General features: G+C 45.7%; 1 long non-coding RNA gene across 2 annotated transcripts; it reads right to left on the bottom strand.

Moving 5' to 3' along the window:
• Window positions 1-14,323: 14,323 nt before the first annotated feature.
• Window positions 14,324-19,890, bottom strand: LOC144133600 (uncharacterized). 2 transcript variants are annotated; one of them, XR_013315084.1, is made up of 3 exons: window positions 17,742-19,890; window positions 16,521-16,746; window positions 14,324-16,281 (listed from the first exon to the last, which is right to left on the bottom strand). It is a non-coding gene; the product is annotated as an uncharacterized LOC144133600 (long non-coding RNA). The 2 variants fall into 2 exon arrangements; XR_013315083.1 differs by lacking the exon at window positions 14,324-16,281 and having other exon boundaries at window positions 16,292-16,746; window positions 17,742-18,536; window positions 18,935-19,890.
• Between the last annotated feature and the right edge of the window lie 302 nt (window positions 19,891-20,192).

Here is a 20,192-nt window from a genome sequence, read left to right as displayed (position 1 = left end):
TAAAATCTGACAATAACAACCCCTGGTTTAATAAACGCCTCAAATCACTACTAAATCGAAAAAAACGACTTTACAGGACTGCAAAGGAGAATAACAATCCTGAAAAATGGAACCAGTACCACTTATGCGTAAAACAGTACCTAAAGGAGCTAACTGAGGCTAAGAAGAAATTCCAAACATCTGACTTGCTTTTAATTCTGAGATCCAACCCGAACAAATTCTGGCGTCTTCTATCGAACAAATCCCGTCCTAGCCAAATCAAACTCGCAGATCCCGGTGGCGACACTCTTGACCCTGAGATATGCGCATCCGCACTAAACGACTACTTTGTTTCTGTTTTCACGCCCGCTAACATCACCCCTGTCAATCACACACCTATCATTCGTTCGCACCCCATGACAGAAATAGAAATTAATCCACAGGGCATATCAAACCTCATTAGCTCACTTCCGCTGTCAGTATCAGGTGGCTGCGACGAAATCAACAGCAAATTGTTAAAAAACACTGCATCATTGTCGAGCCACATACTCTGCCTAATCTTTTCCCAATCACTGGACTCTGGGAACATACCTGACGACTGGAAAAAAGCCAGAATAATACCGGTTTTTAAATCAGGTGACCGTTCAAGCCCATTTAACTATCGCCCAATATCCCTGACTAGTATTCCTTCAAAACTCTTTGAACACATTATAGCATCTAACCTTATGGCACACCTTGAATCAATTAACTTCTTCTATCCTCAACAGCATGGTTTCAGGAAATATTCATGCGAAACGCAACTAGCCGAATTTACCCATGATATATTGCAGTACATGGATGACCATTACCAGATCGATTCCATCTTTTTAGATTTTTCGAAGGCGTTTGATCGTGTCCCTCATAATCACTTGTTGCTAAAGTTGTCCGGCCTTGGTTTAACACAAAAACTGTTATCATGGTTAGAGCACTACTTGAAAGGACGTGTTCAGTGCACATGCGCTAACAATTACACATCTCCTTTCTCGAGCGTGACATCCGGTGTTCCTCAGGGCGCCGTGTTGTCCCCATTACTGTTCTTAATTTACATCAATGATCTGCCCTCTAACATCAAATCTAAACTGAGGTTGTTCGCCGATGATTGCATCGTATACCGCGCCATAACTAACCAAGACGACACGTACACCCTCCAACAAGACCTAAATGCTATCTCACTTTGGTGTGAAACATGGCTCATGACTTTAAACACGACCAAATGTAAAGTCATGACATTTTCCCGCCTTCGCAACCAGATTAAGACACCCTACTACCTCAACTCTACACCCATTGCCTACACATCATCATACAAATATCTTGGCCTGCACATGACACCATCGCTATCATGGGTTACACATATTGAAACCATTTGCTCCGAAGCCTCACGCGTTCTCGGCTACATGCGGCGTAGTCTCTCCGACTCATCCTCAGACATTAAAAAACTAGCATATCTCACATTCGTCAGACCAAAGCTTGAATACGCATCAGCCATCTGGAACCCGTAACAATCATACCTCGCCGCTAATCTCGAAGCCATTCAAAACCGCGCAGCACGATTTATCACCTCGAACTATTCAAGAAATTCCAGCGTCACCTCAATGAAAAGAGACCTCGACTTGCCGTCCCTCGCATCACGCCGCATCATATCTCGTTTGTGCCTTCTTCACACATTCTATTATCACCCACGGTCCAGACATGAGCTACTAACAACACCACTAAGAAGATCTTCCCGTTTAAGCCACAGCCAGTCTCTAGCACGAATTTCCACCCGTACCTTTGCAATGAGTACCTCCTTTTTCCCCCATGCAATAGTCTTATGGAATTCCTTACCCGATAACATAGCCGAATGCACAGACAGAAAACAATTCCGCAATAAACTATAACTTCAGCCATCCTGAATAGACTGTCCCCTTTGTACTCTTTTGTTACTTAGTTTGGTTCCATTTCTGCGCCTTGGTGTAATTTTCTTTTGCGCTTGCTTGTTTGCTGTTATTTGACTTAGATGTATGTCTGCATTTTTTACTGTATTTTTTCCTTGCTTTTGTTTTTGCTTGCCTTCATTGTAATTTGCTCTTCACATTTTTCCACGTTCAAGATTTTGTACATCATGTTAATTCGCCCCCCCTTATGTAATGCCCTCGGGCCCTTAAGGAGAAATAAATGAAATAAATGAAACAAAATGAAGAAATGGTTCTTCTTGGTCATACAAGCAAGAGGCCCCGTTGACTTACCTTAATCTCCACCTCTTGTTGAAAGGATTTCATCACTTCGTGCTGGCCTACAGGGCCTGTTTACACAAAGTTTAGTGCATGACCAAATGTATAATAGTGAAAGTAAAGCAGTGACACCATGTTGCATAGTCAGAAACATTTATTTGGGCTCTTGACCAACCAATACGGCCAGTAAGCAAATATAGGAGGCATTATTTACATTATCAGCATGCAATAAAACAATAGTTAAATATACATGGTAAATGCTATGCACAAAAATAAAGGGGATTCAGGGTTTACTAACCAGTCATTGACGAGTGTGAGCTGAACAAAAAATTTATCCGCAAAAACTAGCAGAGGATTCAGACTGAGGAGTTATGACTATTGCAAGATTAAACTACTGGCCACAGTACATAGCCAGAACCCTCCTGATATGATGATAACCCCTTCCCCCTCTCTCCCTCATGATGCTCCACTGGACATGCATTCCTTTGCCTCACAGTTTCGGAAAGAAACTTGTAGCTATATGCCCGCTACTGGCCCTTAAACTGGGTAAGCTTCCTAAAAATTTTTCGCACATTGCTATCCTGGAAGCTTTCCGTGACCTTCTTGCCTACGTGATAGAGCCTATGTTTAAAAAGCACCCTGCAACGCTCTGCACTAGAAGGACATAATGATCCTCAAGCGGAAACATGTGGTCATGAAGCTCCAGAAACAGATCTCTTTGCTGGAATGAAACCAAAACTTCATGCACAGGGTTAGTTAACAAAGTATTTGATGACAGATTTTTACTGTGCGATGGCAATCGAACAAGAGACTCAGAATTACGACAGATTTTAATTACACTCTCTCTCTCTCTGATGGGCAGCTCAGCCATCCGCTACTTTTTCTCTGAATGAAAGAGTATGTGTTACCCTGTGGCCGAGATGCAAACAACGCTGCCGCGCACTGTTCACACATCGGCTTAGTATGCAACTTGTGTGAAACGTAACCAGCCAGGTACGTCACTACTCTGTATCCCCATTCAGTATTATGCTCTGGATGTGAGATATAGTCGTGATCTCTGGCTAATTGGTGCTGCGCAGCAGTGTCCGCATCCAAGATGCGCCTCCTGTCTTTTGACGCGTTTAGTGTCTCAGTTGCTGAAGCAATAATAGCACTACCGCAGGACAAGATTGCTGCAGTTTCTAAAGGTAAGCAGTTCCCTGTTGCTACATCAGCGAGCTCATTGTGAACTACTACTTTTCTGAAAGCAGCACGAAAATGTACAGTAGTTGGGTGGTCGTTGTGGCCTCCGTGGGACCTGACAAGTCTGAAAAAAAGTTCCGGCAGTCTTGACAAATTTTGTGTTCCGATGTATATTTGAGGACTTTCTTTTCCATGACAGTGATATTGTAGAGTGCAGGTAAGCTTTTCATACATCTGATGAAATCTAAAAATCCCGTTTTTTGTGCCGTCTCAATCATGCTGTGGCCACTGGCAGACTTCCTCAGTGATGACAGGTAAATGATGGAGGCTCTAAACATGGCATCAACATCTTTGAAATTCACTCATTTAAAACTTTCTTGAAACCCTTTTGCTGTATGCTTCTTCAATTTTACGCATCAAAGGTATTGTTAATGCACCTCAAAAATTCTTCACTTGGCTGTGAGTCGGCAAAACCTTCTACTTTGAGCACTCAACATTCAGCAAGTGCTGTGGCTGCAGAAGTGCTCATAGCTTGGGTCGCACGCCTGACCTTCCTCGCCTGCCCCTGCCATTCAATATGCGCTCTGTGCAGCTTGTTGGCCAAGTGAAGCCCTTCTTTTTGTTGCAAACTATGTAGCCGTTCAATATGCTGCCATGCCACCGTGTTTCCCTTGTTGATTTTTTGTGCGGTAGAGCATTTGTGACAAGTTTTAACATACCGCTGGTTTTTGGGTGGCAGGATGAGAGATTGTCGTCTTCAGTTGGTCTACATTTTTGAAGCGGCAGCCCAGCTCCTGTGACATGGCTGTATTTGCTGGAGCTCCAGCGCATGTTAGAGCTACAACCATTGCCCCAGCATCGTGGGCAAGAAGCAGGCTTTGTGTATATCACTAAATTAGCTCACTGCTCGCCGACAAGACCATCTACAAAAAAGTATCCGGGCGGCAGCTTCCACCGTCAGTTAATGGCTACTGCCATTGCAACAAAAAGCAGCTTTTGCCTGTGGCAGGCAGTCACCATCAACTCCTGTGCCCTTTTTCCACTGAACCTGCTGCCTGATTGACATTTCATCAGTGATCAGACTGCATACAGTTTGGTGGCCTCGGCTGCTCATCTCGGTGCATTTCATTTTTACAGCATTGAATGCCTCAGTTAAAAAGCCAGCATTTACCACTCTTGCAGTGTTCTTTGGTGGGGCAAGCAGGTGTCGAAGACCTGTCTCGCGTAATTGTATGCTCGTGGCGAGTAGAAATTGAGTGCCAGCGCAAAGGCCCTGAGCTCGGGTGAAAATTGCCTCGGCACGTCCCGGCCAGAGCGATTGGATATCTGTCTTTTAGGGAGGTGTTGATTGGCTATTCCAAGGGTGTCAAGCATGGCCACCTGATCCTTCAGCACGATGTTTTGCCTATGTATCATGTGAAGCACAGCCTTCAATTCAAGCGTTTTTTTTTTTTTTCTGCGGTCTTCTCCTAGACTGCTGCAGCCGCTTGATCTGCTTTCGAGTCTTTATGCGCTCCGAGGCAAACTTTGCTGCACGTGCTCTCAAGAAAGCTTTCTCCGGAGTGTCAACCTATAAAGCAGAATCAAAATTTAGTCACCTACAATCACAAGCTGCCCGGTTCCAGCCACATGTACTTTCTTCAGAGGGAACAAACATGCAGGAGGTTCGCACTGAGGTGTAGGAACAAAAATTTCCTTTGCACTCGCCGTTGCTTGTGTTGCTGGACACCCATTTCCAAGCCGAGAGATCTGGCAGGGGCTCCCCCTCAGCTTGATGTGGAGGACACTCACACACTAAAAAATTGATTGGTTTATTGATAAAAAAAAAGGCATACAAATGTTTTAAGTGTGTTAGCAAGAGTCATGGGTGTAAAATCAAGCTGATCCAGTCACTCCAGACCCCTTACCTATGCGCTGTAAATGGGTTGCAGGAATAAAAACATGCCAGAAATAAGCCATTCACACACACACATGTGAAAGCTCTGGTGTTGTATGTTGTTTTCAGGTTAACCTTGCCTGCCTGCTTTGCTTACCATCGCTTGTTTTCTCTTTTCTGGTGTTTGAACAGAACTCGAAGTTTGTGGAGGCAACATTCCCTGCACAAATTGATGTTAAAAGGGCATTATTTAATTGCGAAGATATCCTTTGCTAGATTAAGAGAAGTATACGGTATACAGAAGATCATTTTGTAGTGACAGCTTGTAATTTTGCTCACATCGTGTCCATTGTCCGAAGATTCATTTTCCTACTGAAGCTGACCTAACAGAAAAGAAATGTCACAGTATATCAGCCATAAATTAATCAGCACGCATATAATTTAAAGAATGGCAGTTAGCTTCCCCAGACAGCACATGGAAACCAAAAAGAGATAATTCTGTTGGGGTACAAACAGCAATTACCCATGTGAAAAGGTTTTTTTACTATAACAACATCTCAAACATTTTCAAACAAATTAATACCGTGGAAAAAAGAAGAATGTATAATTCACTGTGCAGCTCACAAAACGATATTCTATTACCTCTGCAAGGGCCCTCTGCCTTGATGGGAAGCAACATTGATATTACATTCTGAATCTACTGAATATTTCTAAAGACCCTATAAAACAAAGCATTTATTTTAGTACTTTCTTTTTTATCTACGAAATGTAGCAACCAGCATTGGGAAATCAAAAACAGGAATTCGTAACATTCAGAGCTGCAACGGATATACATATGGCATGCAATGTCCCGCACCACCATGCAGTCTCTGAAATGCATTGCAGTGCATATTTATGTTTGGTTAATTCTGCGTGTGTGTGAGCAAGGTTCTCATACATGCACCAAAGCTTTAGTAAGTGGACTTTGGCATAGTTGCTGTGTCACTTGCCCATAAGGCCCTGAACGCACATTAGTAGAGGTTTTCAGCCGCATAGTCTCGGTGCATGCTTGCTAAGGCATAATATGTGCGTCAAAAAGAAAACAGTAGCACTGAAAATGCAAGACATTTGTCATGCAGTTGCATTTTTGTATTACAGCCGCATTGAAATTTAGTAGCTTGAGACAGTTGTTTAGCATGGAAGTTTCAGGAATAAATATGCCCTAAGCCATAGCAAATATTGAACAAAAGCAGTTAATTCTGACAGGGGCATGTACCGACAGGAAAGCAGACTGTGTGACTAGGAAAGGTTGTGAAGCTGGTAAGCACACAAAAATTTCTAGAGGAAGAACTCAACGTGCCGCATGTACCAATTTTAGCACAGAAACTAAAATGCGGTGTACCTTGCTTGCAGCGAAAGGCAGCTCACGTGATACCGCGCAGCAAGAAACCCTTGCAGCTCCGATGCAGTGTACAGTACATGAAAGCTCTGCGATGTCTAGAAAATGTGCAAAAAATTGTAAATTGTGGGGCACGTTTTCGGTGAGGGACGCCGTAGTGAAGGGCTCTGGATTAATTTCGACCACCTGAGAGTCTGATATTTCACAGCACACTCCTGTCTTAAATTTCGCCTTCATCGAAACGCGCGGCCGCGTTATTGAACCCGAGTCGTCGGCTCGGTCGCCTCGAGCGCTCTTAAGTACCACTGATCCGGCGCAACAGGTGTTGAAAAAGTACCGATATTCCTCCAAGGATTTGCATGATATAAGCTCTCTTCGCAGCCATTTACAAAAAGCGGTCGCTCGTAATGTTGGGCAGCCGGTGCTGGTACATCAAATATTCAGCTCCGCGCTGTAGCAACTCGCGCTGCGACAATATATAACAGGCCAACTTGCAGCGAGTGAATGAACCGTCCTAAACCACTGCCCAAACTTAAGCGCGAACAGACGACGCACGCCGAAAAGTTCGCACTTGAATTTTTATTCAAGAATTACCCCGCATTGCCCGAAGGTGTTATAGCAGTATAGCACGGTCCCGGATTCACGGATTGGCAGAAAACACGTCTTCGTTTACAGCGCACACTTGGACCTCCGAAAGTCGATTCCACTGTTGCAAAGTTTCAACAAAAAATGAATTCGCGAACAAGTTCGTGACGGTACTCGCGAATTTTACAAGAATGGTCTTGTCGTTTAGAAGCAGCAACTTTCCCACGTCAAGACATTATTCACTATCCCTGCGCCCGTGCCTGCCCGAGACGAATCTTGCTGCCCTGTTGTGAATTTTTTCCAATGTGTCAATTAATAATTGCTGTGCAGGGTCCCTTACAATCGAGAGGCATATTAAATAAAGGGACGAACACAGGACAGAGAAAGTTTTCTCGAGGTTTGGCCGTGAAAATTCATTAGCGGGAATTGAAACAGCTTGACAGCGCCGTAATTACAAGCGCACATAACCGAAAGACCCGGAATACAGATTGAAGTACTTTTTTCAATCAATTGCGCCAACATGAGTAATGGTTGCGTTTAATTTTGCGATTAGTTTTTTGTTATAATGCAAATTAAAATGAAATTTTTGCGAGCAAGTTGCTTCAGGGAATTTAGCATGTCATCTCTCTTGCATAAAAGCTTGTATAACAAGTGGAGAAACAAACCTAAAATACACGTTAGCAAGAAGTTGTAGCGTTGCTAGTGCCCCTTGTTAAACGTTGCATAGGTACGAATTTTCTTTTTAATAAAATGTGCCATACTAACTAATGTTTGTTTTTTATTTGGCTATTAGTTTAATTTACTCCAAATAAAATAGAATTTAAGTAGGCAGAATACGAGGGAAGCTTGGACTACTGCTGTAAGTACGGCTGCTTCAGACAATTGAAGTTGTCATCAATCTTGTATAATACTTTGTAAAATACATGGAGAGACAAACGTGACATAGCACTTAGCAAGAAGTTGTTGCTTTGCGAGTGCCCTCTTTTGAAAGTTGCAAAGGTAAGTATTTTTTATATCAAATCCGCCAACGCAAATAATGTTTGCGTTTAGTTTGCTATTATTCGTTTTTTTTATTACTGCAAATAAATCGTGCCTTTCGGAGGTAGATTGCTTCAGGCAATTTGGCTTGTTATCTCTCTTGAAGAAAAATTTGTATAACATATGGAGAAACAAAACTAAAATAACCCTTCGTACGAAGTTGTAGTCCTGCTTGTGGCCTCTGATAAAAGTTGCAAAGGTACGTTTTACCGAAAATATTGTCTGTTTTTGTGTTGCTATTAGTTTGTTTTTACTTCTGGAAACAAAAATAGAATTTAAGCAGATAGATACGTGGGACGTTCGTACTTCTGCTGCTAGCAGGGTTGCTTCAGACAATTAAACATTTCATCTCTCTTGCATTCAACTTTATATACCAATGGAAAAACAAACACAACTTAGCAAATTGCAAGAAGTTGTTGCTTTCGAAGTGCCCTCTGTTCAAAGTTGCAAAGGTAAGTTTTCCTTAGATCAAATGTGCCAAAGTAAATAATGCTTGCGCTTCAAAGTGCTTTAACTTGAACGGCCTTTTTGCAACGAGAGCTACACTGGGCTACCAGTCGAGCATTTTGCGGTACATGGGCGAGGCCAGTTGGGATTCAAAATGGCGGAGTCTCTTAAGTTGTATCCACCCAGCGCTGGTTTGAGGCTTAATGTCGTGTTCCGCCATCTATCAGCGGGCAGCAAAACTGCGAGACTCCTCGCGCAACGTCCGGAGCACAAGGCAAGCGGCGCCGTTGGTACACCTATCCTTACACCGTGCTCTCGGCCTTCACCGTGTGCTGTTGCGTAATATTTATAACGCGTAATCTTTAAGCAGCGACACCACAAACTGTGTACGCTCAGTGCGCGCGGCTGTGATATTTTGTTGCAATTGGTGCCATCCCATGTGGGAGTGCCAGGAAACGAAGCTGCTGACCGACTCGCCAAGGCAGCCCACTCCAACCCAGCAGCTCCAGTTTGTGAGGCTATCTCGGCCTTTGACGCAGCGCGTCACATACTGCGCCACAAGGTTGCACTTTGCCACCCAGACCCCCGCATCGCATCCGGCAAGCTCCCAAGGCCTGTCCCATACCTTGCCTTCGGACGCGCGGCATACTCTTTACTCCTGCGCATCAGGATTGGTTGTGTCTTCACGGCAGACCGACGCCACCGCCTCATGGGAGAGGCCGACACAAACTGTATTGACTGCGCAGAGACAGAAACAGTTGAGCACCTGCTCTGTGAATGCCCCGCTCATGCTAACGTGCGCTCCATAATGCGCGCCGAATACAGCAAGCTCGGCCTGCCGTCTGCCACTGCCGGCGACCTAGTCTTCCCTGAGGCATCGCCACACAAAAGGAAAGCTGCCCTGTACGCTCTCGCCTCCTTCGTCGATGAGGCATGCCTTCGCAGGCGCATCTAGTGTCACCCTAGTTCTTTGTGCTGCATGCTGTGAACACAAACCTGTGCATTGTGCTCCAGTGTGCTGAATTTTCACCATCGCGCGCTACATTGTGTGTGCCAGCAAACCCCTTTCCAGAGACTCTTTGGCGTCTCCACTTCCCCTCGTCCTGCACTCAGAAACATACTGTGATCAATGAGTGCATGGGCGTCTTCTGACTCACACCAGTGCGCGCTTCGCAATGTGTGCCCGCCCACTGTTTCTCGTGCCTGTGTATCGCGCTTTTCGTGCCGCATTCTACCGTGCACCTGCCGCCCTTTCCGCCTCCTGGTCCGTCCTCTATTCTATCTCTTTAACTCCCCTCCCCCTACCCTGTGCAGTGCAGCGAAGGTGTTCTCGAAGAAACAGTTGCACGCCCTGCACACAAATTTTTCGCCAGCAACCAGAACCACTTACGACCGTTAAAGGCAGAGCCTGGTGACACTCCCGTGTCAGCGTGTCACCAGGCACTGCAGTGTTAAAAGTGTGGTGGAAGTAATGCCAAAATTTAGGCTTAGAAAGTCGGGCCATTAGCAAAGTTGTCGTTTTTGCTATGAAAAATTGGGCCACTAACAACAGCGTACTGCGTCATTATTGCAAAGGGCCCGGGAGCGGTGGGTGCGAGTAGCCCGAGTTTTTTTCTCGGTGGCGGCGAGTGGGCTTTCGAGGTGATGTGCTCGGCTTTGCCTTGCGCCTGAAAGTCGTCTCGCCTCGCAGCGGTACGCACTCATTGAGGATTACTTGTGGATGTGTCGAATCGCCGTTTAGCGGCAATTTTTCTCGTCAAAGCTAGTGCGGTGATGCGGAGCGATTGGGCTGTGCGGCACTGAGCCGTTGCTTTCTTCAGCAGCCTACTGCATCCTTTCGAACTATGCAGACGTGCAGAGGCTTTCAGCGTTTTCCACGTTGCCTTGCTGTGTGTCAAAAGCACGCTTTTGCGATCGTATTCCTCGGCGTCGGAAGGGCTGCCGGCGGCTCTACGCCCGTGCGAGGGAAACGACTGCGGCGGGCTGCGCGCTTTCGAGGCACCTTATTTCTCGAAGCCCTTAAAACAACGGTCGTCCGGCCACTGCAGCCCGCAACGGCTCAGCGCTCTGCACTTGATCCCATTGCATTCGCACGATCATCTGTGTCTGAAATGGATCGCCTTGCGCTTTGGTGTAAATACTAATTGCGCTGTACCGACTGCTGCAACGCTAAACGCTCATAGTAAAATGCTTGTCTCTGTTACGCTCGCTTATTCTCGCTGGAATTTCACTCGGAGATGGTATACGACAGTCAATACCAAGCTTATAAATCCGTGTCGTCCGGAGCGCAGGCCCCGCCCCCCCCCCCATGTAGTATTCGTACAGTGCGCGTGTAGCACTGCGACACTATGTATATATAGACTAAGTGAAAAACCTCTCTGAATGCGCCGCTGCCATGCGCGCGAGACCACACGAGCCCTGTATAATACGCGCGCATGCAACTCGGCTTCAGTCGCATGGGGTTATTAATTGTTAACCCCACAGCTACACTCTCGGAACAAACCTAGCTCTGTCATACAGTTATTCTGCAGCATAACTTCAATGGTGCTCACGTAGTCAGTATTCTCATTCAGCCGATAAATTTCAACTGGGCTAACATATATGCATGTTCAGGATAAACGACACAGCGTAGCCGACAGACAGACAGACAGAAAAACTTTATTCAGCAAGTGAGTTTTAGACCCAGCTGGGTCCCTGGGCCACTGCGCGGTCCCGCACTGCATCAAGTAGGTCATGCCGGGACATGACGTCGGCAGCCCGAGTCACCGCAGCAAGCTGCAATGTCGGGTCTGCAGACATAAGCAGGACCACCCAGTCCTCCCAGCTCGAGATGGCGTGCTGTCCCCGCGGGGGAGGGTCAGCAGGGCAGCCGAAAAGGATATGAGAGAGTGTGGCGTGGGGGTCACCACATAGGGAGCATGCAGGGGATGTGCCGCAATAGTGGGATAAAAGCTGAGGGGATGACAGAGAGCGGGTTTGGAGGCGTCTGAAGAGCATCTGTTGGGAGTGCGTAAGAGAGGGGTGGGGAGGAGGGTAAGTCCGACGGTCCAAACGGGGTATTTGCGTGAGCTCCGCAAAGGTGTGCGCCCGCTCCCTCGAGAATCCTGGATCGAGACTGTCCTGGGCCCGGCAAATCAGACCTCGGGCCAATTTATCGGCAGCCTCGTTTCCAGGGTTCCCAGAGTGAGCCGGCACCCACTGAAGCTCTACCCTGCGCGGTAAATTTTGGGTAGGGGTGTTCAACAATTGCCAGGCAGGGGCGTGAATCCTGCCCCTGGCAAAGTTGGACAGAGCCGTTTTGGAGTCGCTGAAGATGTATTGGGCGTCCAAATGTGCAAGGGCTAGGGCGATGGCAGTCTCCTCTGCCTCCTCAGGCGTAGAGCCCGAGGGAAGACGGTGAGTTAGGGGGTGAGGTAGGGTTGGATTGTGGGCAGCTGCTACCGCTTCATGCGCTGTACATGCGGCATCTGCCCAAACGGCATCGTGGACTTGCCCATAGTACTTATGGAGGGCATTAGCGCGAGCTACGCGGCAGCGAGGGATGTGATATTGGGGATGGACGTTTCGAGGAAGGGGTTTCACAACGAGAGGTGTATGGATGTGTCGAGGGATGGGTATAAGGGTTGACTGGTTAGCGGGTATGTTGATGCAAAGGGAGGAGAGTATATGGCGGCCAGTGGCGCTCGTGGCAAGTCTAAGGTACTGTGTCTGAAGGTGCGCGTCAACTAGTTCCTGAATGGTGTTATGCATGCCTAGTGCAAGAAGTTTGGCTGTGCTAGTGCTACGAGGTAGGTTTAGGGCTGCCTTAGTCGCAAGGCGGATCATTGTGTTCACGCGTTCGGTTCAATTTGAGATATGGAGTTGCGTACAGAATGCGGCTAAGCGTAAATGCGTGCACTACTTTCATGTCCGCTTCGTCTAAACCCTTTTTAAGGGAGGACACTCGACGTAGAAGGTGCAACACGGATTGTGTGGAGGCCTTGAGCCTTTTAAGGGTATGTTCATTTCGTCCAGAATCCTGCAAGTGGAGGCCAAGGATGCGGAGGGTGGGTGTGATGGGGATAGGGGATCCTTTTAAATTGATTTGGATGGGCGAGTTAGCGCTAGATTTTGGCCTAAATAGGAAGAGCGCGGACTTAGATGGGGAACATTCGAGCCTGATGGATGACGCGTGAGAGGAGATGGTGTCTGCTGCTAACTGAAAAGCTTCCTCAATTTCCCCGTCAGAGCCATGAGTGGCCCATGTGGTAATATCAGCAGCGTACAGGGTATGCTTTAGGTGTGGGATTAGAGCCAGTTTGTGAGCTAGGGGGATGAGAGCAACGTTAAAGAAAAGGGGAGAAAGGACCGCCCCTTGAGGGGTTCCGAGCTCTCCGAGTGTATAAGGGGATGTGGTAATCTGATCTATGTGCAGGGAGGCAGTGCGGCCCGAGAGAAACGCGCGATCGTAATTGTAGGTACGACCTAGCTGTGCAACTTGCACCACCTTTCTCAACCTTGTTTACAAATCCCCAAGATATTGCAGCAGGAACTAATGTAGAAATGGTTCTTTTTGGTCATACAAGCAAGAGGCCGCGTTGACTTACCTTAATCTCCACCTCTTGTTGAAAGGATTTCATCACTTCGTGCTGGCCTGCAGGGCCTGTTTACACAAAGTTTAGTGCATGACCAAATGTATAATAGTGAAAGTAAAGCAGTGACACCATGTTGCATAGTCAGAAACATTTATTTGGGCTCTTGACCAACCAATACGGCCAGTAAGCAAATATAGGAGGCATTATTTACATTATCAGCATGCAATAAAACAATAGTTAAATATACATGGTAAATGCTATGCACAAAAATAAAGGGGGTTCAGGGTTTACTAACCAGTCATTGACGAGTGTGAGCTGAACAAAAAATTTATCCGCAAAAACTAGCAGAGGATTCAGACTGAGGAGTTATGACTATTGCAAGATTAAACTACTGGCCACAGTACATAGCCAGAACCCTCCTGATATGATGATAACCCCTTCCCCCTCTCTCCGACATGATGCTCCACTGGACATGCATTCCTTTGCCTCACAGTTTCGGAAAGAAACTTGTAGCTATATGCCCGCTACTGGCCCTTAAACTGGGTAAGCTTCCTAAAAATTTGTCGCACATTGCTATCCTGGAAGCTTTCTGTGACCTTCTTGCCTACGTGATAGAGCCTATGTTTAAAAAGCACCCTGCAACGCTCTGCACTAGAAGGACATAATGATCCTCAAGTGGAAACATGTGGTCATGAAGCTCCAGAAACAGATCTCTTTGCTGTAATGAAACCGAAACTTCATGCACAGGGTTAGTTAACAAAGTATTTGATGACAGGTTTTTACTGTGCGATGGCAATCGAACAAGAGACTCAGAATTACGACAGATTTTATTTACACTCTCTCTCTCTCTCTGATGGGCAGCTCAGCCATCCGCTACTTTTTCTCTGAATGAAAGAGTATGTGTTACCCTGTGGCCGAGATGCAAACAACGCTGCCGCGCACTGTTCACACATCGGCTTAGTATGCAACTTGTGTGAAACGTAACCAGCCAGGTACGTCACTACTCTATCCCCATTCAGTATTATGCTCTGGATGTGAGATATAGTCGTGATCTCTGGCTAATTGGTGCTGCGCAGCAGTGTCCGCATCCAAGATGCGCCTCCTGTCTTTTGACGCGTTTAGTGTCTCAGTTGCTGAAGCAATAATAGCACTACCGCAGGACAAGATTGCTGCAGTTTCTAAAGGTAAGCAGTTCCCTGTTGCTACATCAGCGAGCTCATTGTGAACTACTACTTTTCTGAAAGCAGCACGAAACTGTACAGTAGTTGGGTGGTCGTTGTGGCCTCCGTGGGACCTGACAAGTCTGAAAAAAAGTTCCGGCAGTCTTGACAAATTTTGTGTTCCGTTGTATATTTGAGGACTTTCTTTTCCATGACAGTGATATTGTAGAGTGCAAGTAAGCTTTTCATACATCTGATCAAATCTAAAAATCCCGTTTTTTGTGCCGTCTCAATCATGCTGTGGCCACTGGTAGACTTCCTCAGTGGTGACAGGTAAATGATGGAGGCTCTAAACATGGCTTCAACATCTTTGAAATTTCACTCATTTAAAACTTTCTTGAAACCCTTTTGCTATATGCTCCTTAAATTTTACGCATCAAAGGTATTGTTAATGCACCTCAAAAATTCTTCACTTGGCTGTGAGTCGGCAAAACCTTCTACTTTGAGCACTCAACATTCAGCAAGTGCTGTGGCTGCAGAAGTGCTCATAGCTTGGGTCGCACGCCTGACCTTCCTCGGCTGCCCCTGCCATTCAATATGCGCTCTGTGCAGCTTGTTGGCCAAGTGAAGCCCTTCTTTTTGTTGCAAACTATGTAGCCGCTCAATATGCTGCCATGCCACCGTGTTTCCTTTGTTGATTTTTTGTGCGGTAGAGCATTTGTGACAAGTTTTAACATACCGCTGGTTTTTGGGTGGCAGGATGAGAGATTGTCGTCTTCAGTTGGTCTACATTTTTGAAGCGGCAGCCCAGCTCCTGTGACATGGCTGTATTTGCTGGAGCTTCATCGCATGTTAGAGCTACAACCATTGCCCCAGCATCGTGGGCAAGAAGCAGGCTTTGTGTATATCACTAAATTAGCTCACTGCTCGCCGACAAGACCATCTACAAAAAAGTATCCGGGCGGCAGCTTCCACCGTCAGTTAATGGCTACTGCCATTGCAACAAAAAGCAGCTTTTGCCTGTGGCAGGCAGTCACCATCAACTCCTGTGCCCTTTTTCCACTGAACCTGCTGCCTGATTGACATTTCATCAGTGATCAGACTGCATACAGTTTGGTGGCCTCGGCTGCTCATCTCGGTGCATTTCATTTTTACAGCATTGAATGCCTCAGTTAAAAAGCCAGCATTTACCACTCTTGCATTGTTCTTTGGTGGGGCAAGCAGGTGTCGAAGACCTGTCTAGCGTAATTGTATGCTCGTGGCGAGTAGAAATTGAGTGCCAGCGCAAAAGCCCTGAGCTCAGGTGAAAATTGCCTCGGCACGTCCCGGCCAGAGCGCTTGGATATCTGTCTTTTAGGGAGGTGTTGATTGGCTATTCCAAGGGTGTCAAGCATGGCCACCTGATCCTTCAGCACGATGTTTTGCCTATGTATCATGTGAAGCACAGCCTTCAATTCAAGCTTTTTTTTTTTTTTCTGCGGTCTTCTCCTAGACTGCTGCAGCCGCTTGATCTGCTTTCGAGTCTTTATGCGCTCCGAGGCAAACTTTGCTGCACGTGCTCTCAAGAAAGCTTTCTCCGGAGTGTCAACCTATAAAGCAGAATCAATATTTAGTCACCTACAATCACAAGCTGCCCAGTTCCAGCCACATGTACTTTCTTCAGAGGGAACAAACATGCAGGAGGTTCGCACTGAGGTGTAGGAACAAAAATTTCCATTGCACTCGCCGTTGCTTGTGTTGCTGGACACCCATTTCCAAGCCGAGAGATCTGGCAGGGGCTCCCCCTCAGCTTGATGTGGAGGACACTCACACACTAAAAAATTGATTGGTTTATTGATAAAAAAAAAGGCATACAAATGTTTTAAGTGTGTTAGCAAGAGTCATGGGTGTAAAATCAAGCTGATCCAGTCACTCCAGACCCCTTACCTATGCGCTGTAAATGGGTTGCAGGAATAAAAACATGCCAGAAATAAGCCATTCACACACACACATGTGAAAGCTCTGGTGTTGTATGTTGTTTTCAGGTTAACCTTGCCTGCCTGCCTTGCTTACCATCGCTTGTTTTCTCTTTTCTGGTGTTTGAACAGAACTCGAAGTTTGTGGAGGCAACATTCCCTGCACAAATTGATGTTAAAAGGGCATTATTTAATTGCGAAGATATCCTTTGCTAGATTAAGAGAAGTATACGGTATACAGAAGATCATTTTGTAGTGACAGCTTGTAATTTTGCTCCCATCGTGTCCATTGTCCGAAGATTCATTTTCCTACTGAAGCTGACCTAACAGAAAAGAAATGTCACAGTATATCAGCCATAATCAGCACGCATATAATTTAAAGAATGGCAGTTAGCTTCCCCAGACAGCACATGGAAACCAAAAAGAGATAATTCTGTTGGGGTACAATCAGCAATTACCCATGTGAAAAGGTTTTTTTACTTTAACAACATCTCAAACATTTTCAAACAAATTAATACCGTGGAAAAAAGAAGAATGTATAATTCACTGTGCAACTCGCAAAACGATATTCTATTACCTCTGCAAGGGCCCTCTGCCTTGATGGGAAGCAACATTGATATTACATTCTGAATCTACTGAATATTTCTAAAGACCCTATAAAACAAAGCATTTATTTTAGTACTTTCTTTTTTATCTACGAAATGTAGCAACCAGCATTGGGAAATCAAAAACAGGAATTCGTAACATTCAGAGCTGCAACGGATATACATATGGCATGCAATGTCCCGCACCACCATGCAGTCTCTGAAATGCATTGCAGTGCATATTTATGTTTGGTTAATTCTGCGTGTGTGTGTGAGCAAGGTTCTCATACATGCACCAAAGCTTTAGTAAGTGGACTTTGGCATAGTTGCTGTGTCACTTGCCCATAAGGCCCTGAACGCACATTAGTAGAGGATTTCAGCCACATAGTCTCGGTGCATGCTTGCTAAGGCATAATATGTGCGTCAAAAAGAAAACAGTAGCACTGAAAATGCAAGACATTTGTCATGCAGTTGCATTTTTGTATTACAGCTGCATTGAAATTTAGTAGCTTGAGACAGTTGTTTAGCATGGAAGTTTCTGGAATAAATATGCCCTAAGCCATAGCAAATATTGAACAAAAGCAGTTAATTCTGACAGGGGCATGTACCGACAGGAATGCAGACTGTGTGCCTAGGAAAGGTCGTGAAGCTGGTAAGCACACAAAACTTTTTAGAGGAAGAACTCAACGTGCCGCATGTGCCGATTTTAGCACAGAAACTAAAATGCGGTGTACCAATTGCTTGCAGCCAAAGGCAGCTCACGTGATACCGCGCGGCAAGAAACCCTTGCAGCTCCGATGCAGTGCACATGAAAGCTCTGCAACGACTAGAAAAAGTGAAAAAAATTTTAAATTGTGGGGCACGTCACGAAGCGACACATTGTCGGTGAGGGACGCCGTAGTGAAGGGTTCTGGATTAATGTCGACCACTTGAGAGTCTGATATTTCACAGCACAATCCTGCCTTTCGCCTTCATAGAAAGGCGCGGCCGCGTAATTGAACCCGAGTCGTCGGCTCAGTCGCCTCGAGCGCTCTTAAGTACCACTGAACCGGCCCAACAGGTGTTAAAAAGTACCGATATTCCTCCAAGGATTTGCATGATATAAGCTCTCTTCGCAGCCATTCTGCTACAAAAAGCGGTCGCTCGTAATGTTTGGCAGCGGTTGCTGGTACTGTACTACTGCACATTCCGGCTAGCAAATAACTATTTTTGCAGATTTGCTAAATCAGTCAATACTTAACGGCTGGCGGTTATTTGATTTTTCCATGGTTTGGCAAATTAGTTTTTATTTTTATTTTAACAATTACGGAAAACTGATTTACCTTGCAATTTTGTGGTTGATAACGGCAGCGAACTAGTTGCGAATGGCAACGAACCAGGGAATAAAAGCAAATGTGTCTGATATGAAGGCAATAGAAAATGCGATAAAAACTGAAAGGCAACTTACGGGACTGCGTAACTGCTACTAATCACCACGTCATTACACCAACAGGCCGGTATAACATTTCAAAATAGGCCGCGTCCGTGCGCTGTAAGGGAGAACACTGAACACTCAAGGGCGACGGCTACACAAACTTAGCCGTAATATACATGCGTTATTTTTACCACGCAAGCTATGCTTTGGAAAGAAAAAGAGAAGGAAATTCGGCGCTGCGGCTAGGTTACACGCAGCACAGCACATTGCTGCGTGTATACCACATTGCTCCCACGTGCTTTTCCTTTTTGTTAACTGCGTTCAGGTGAACAGCCACCCGATTCTTGGCCAATCCCCCAGTGTGGGTATGTGCCATCTTTTGATAGGCTAACAACAACAACAACATTGCTGCTTTCAGTTACGTTTTGCAGCCAAAGACCCTTGCGATGCGCTTGAGAAGCTGTTTTGGATATCATGCTCAATCGAATGTGCTGCAGAAGGTACACCACATACCAATAAGTCGTCTCTGGTTGCTATTCCATTTAATTAAAGCACTGAACAGAACACCTATGGAGTGCTATTAGAGATTCGCGGCTTTGTAGTGTACACGTTCGGAACTGCAGCCAACCTATACTCCGTTTCATACATAGCTGTCTACACAGCCAAAGGTACGGAAGCAGTCCGTCAAAAAAAAAAACTAACAAAATGTGTCACTCCGCCTCGCGTCGTGGCTGAGTGGTACGAAGCGCGGGCATGTTTGTTCATTTTGTGAGGGGGCCCAGGTTCGATCCTCAGCGTAGGTTTGTTATTTTTTTTTCTTTTTTCGGCGAATCTCTAGATAGAAAGTCTAAATGCGAACCATATATAAGTGGCCTTTTTTGTTATCAAAATGAAATTACTTCTTTAATAAGAAGCGTGCTGTTAACTTTTTCCGCAGGGAAACGAAAGTGAAGTGAGAGTTGGCAACGGACGTGCTGAGAGGCGCTGTTTTTCGGTGTTCACGGATTTTTTCGCATGCTGCACACAATGAATCATTAATTGTGGGGTGATAGAATTCAGTGTGGCTTCAATTATTTTACTCCGCCAGAAAGACCTTCTTTCTTAAACCTCACAACTGTCCGAGGGCTCACTCCGGTCATCTCGCCCACAATTGCGAGAACGTCACGCACAGTCTTCTCGGGGTGGAGCTTCCTTATGCTTGCGTAGACATTAACTATCACCGCCTTGCAGTCTTTAGAAAACTTTGGAGACTTCACCTTGGAAAAGAGGCGAACAGGAGATGTTTTCGAAGTCGAAGCGGGGGAAGAAAACAAGCGAGCAGGTGACAGCGACGCCATTTTCACAAACAGACCTGCCGGCTCAGCTGCGAAAACCTGATACAGCCGGCGCCTGAGAAAACGAAAAATCTGCGTCACTCGGTTCTGGAAAACATAAAAGAAAAATCAATCTATTTGCAAAATAAAACACTTCCATCGGTCTACTATAATATCAACTACTGTTCACTTTGCTTGTCAATTCATTTCTTTTTTTATTTTTAACGCACTATATTATGATGCGGACGAGGATCGCAAACAGGCACCGTAGCCTTGGCTGCGTCGGCGGAAGAATATTATGTATTGCCGGCGACGCCATTTTTCCGATTCGGCCGCTGTTCGAACAAACTGGACAAAGAAATTAAATTTATTTTCGTGCCCTAACATGTAGCAAAATATTATTTAATATCAACAAAATACTTGCTTTTGACAACATTTATTTAGCACACAGTGTCAAA

The sequence above is a fragment of the Amblyomma americanum genome, chromosome 5, assembly GCF_052857255.1.
Source record: "Amblyomma americanum isolate KBUSLIRL-KWMA chromosome 5, ASM5285725v1, whole genome shotgun sequence".
Lineage (NCBI taxonomy): Eukaryota > Metazoa > Arthropoda > Arachnida > Ixodida > Ixodidae > Amblyomma > Amblyomma americanum.
The sequence above is the reverse complement of the archived record's forward strand: the minus strand, read 5'-3'. Positions and strand labels throughout refer to the sequence as shown.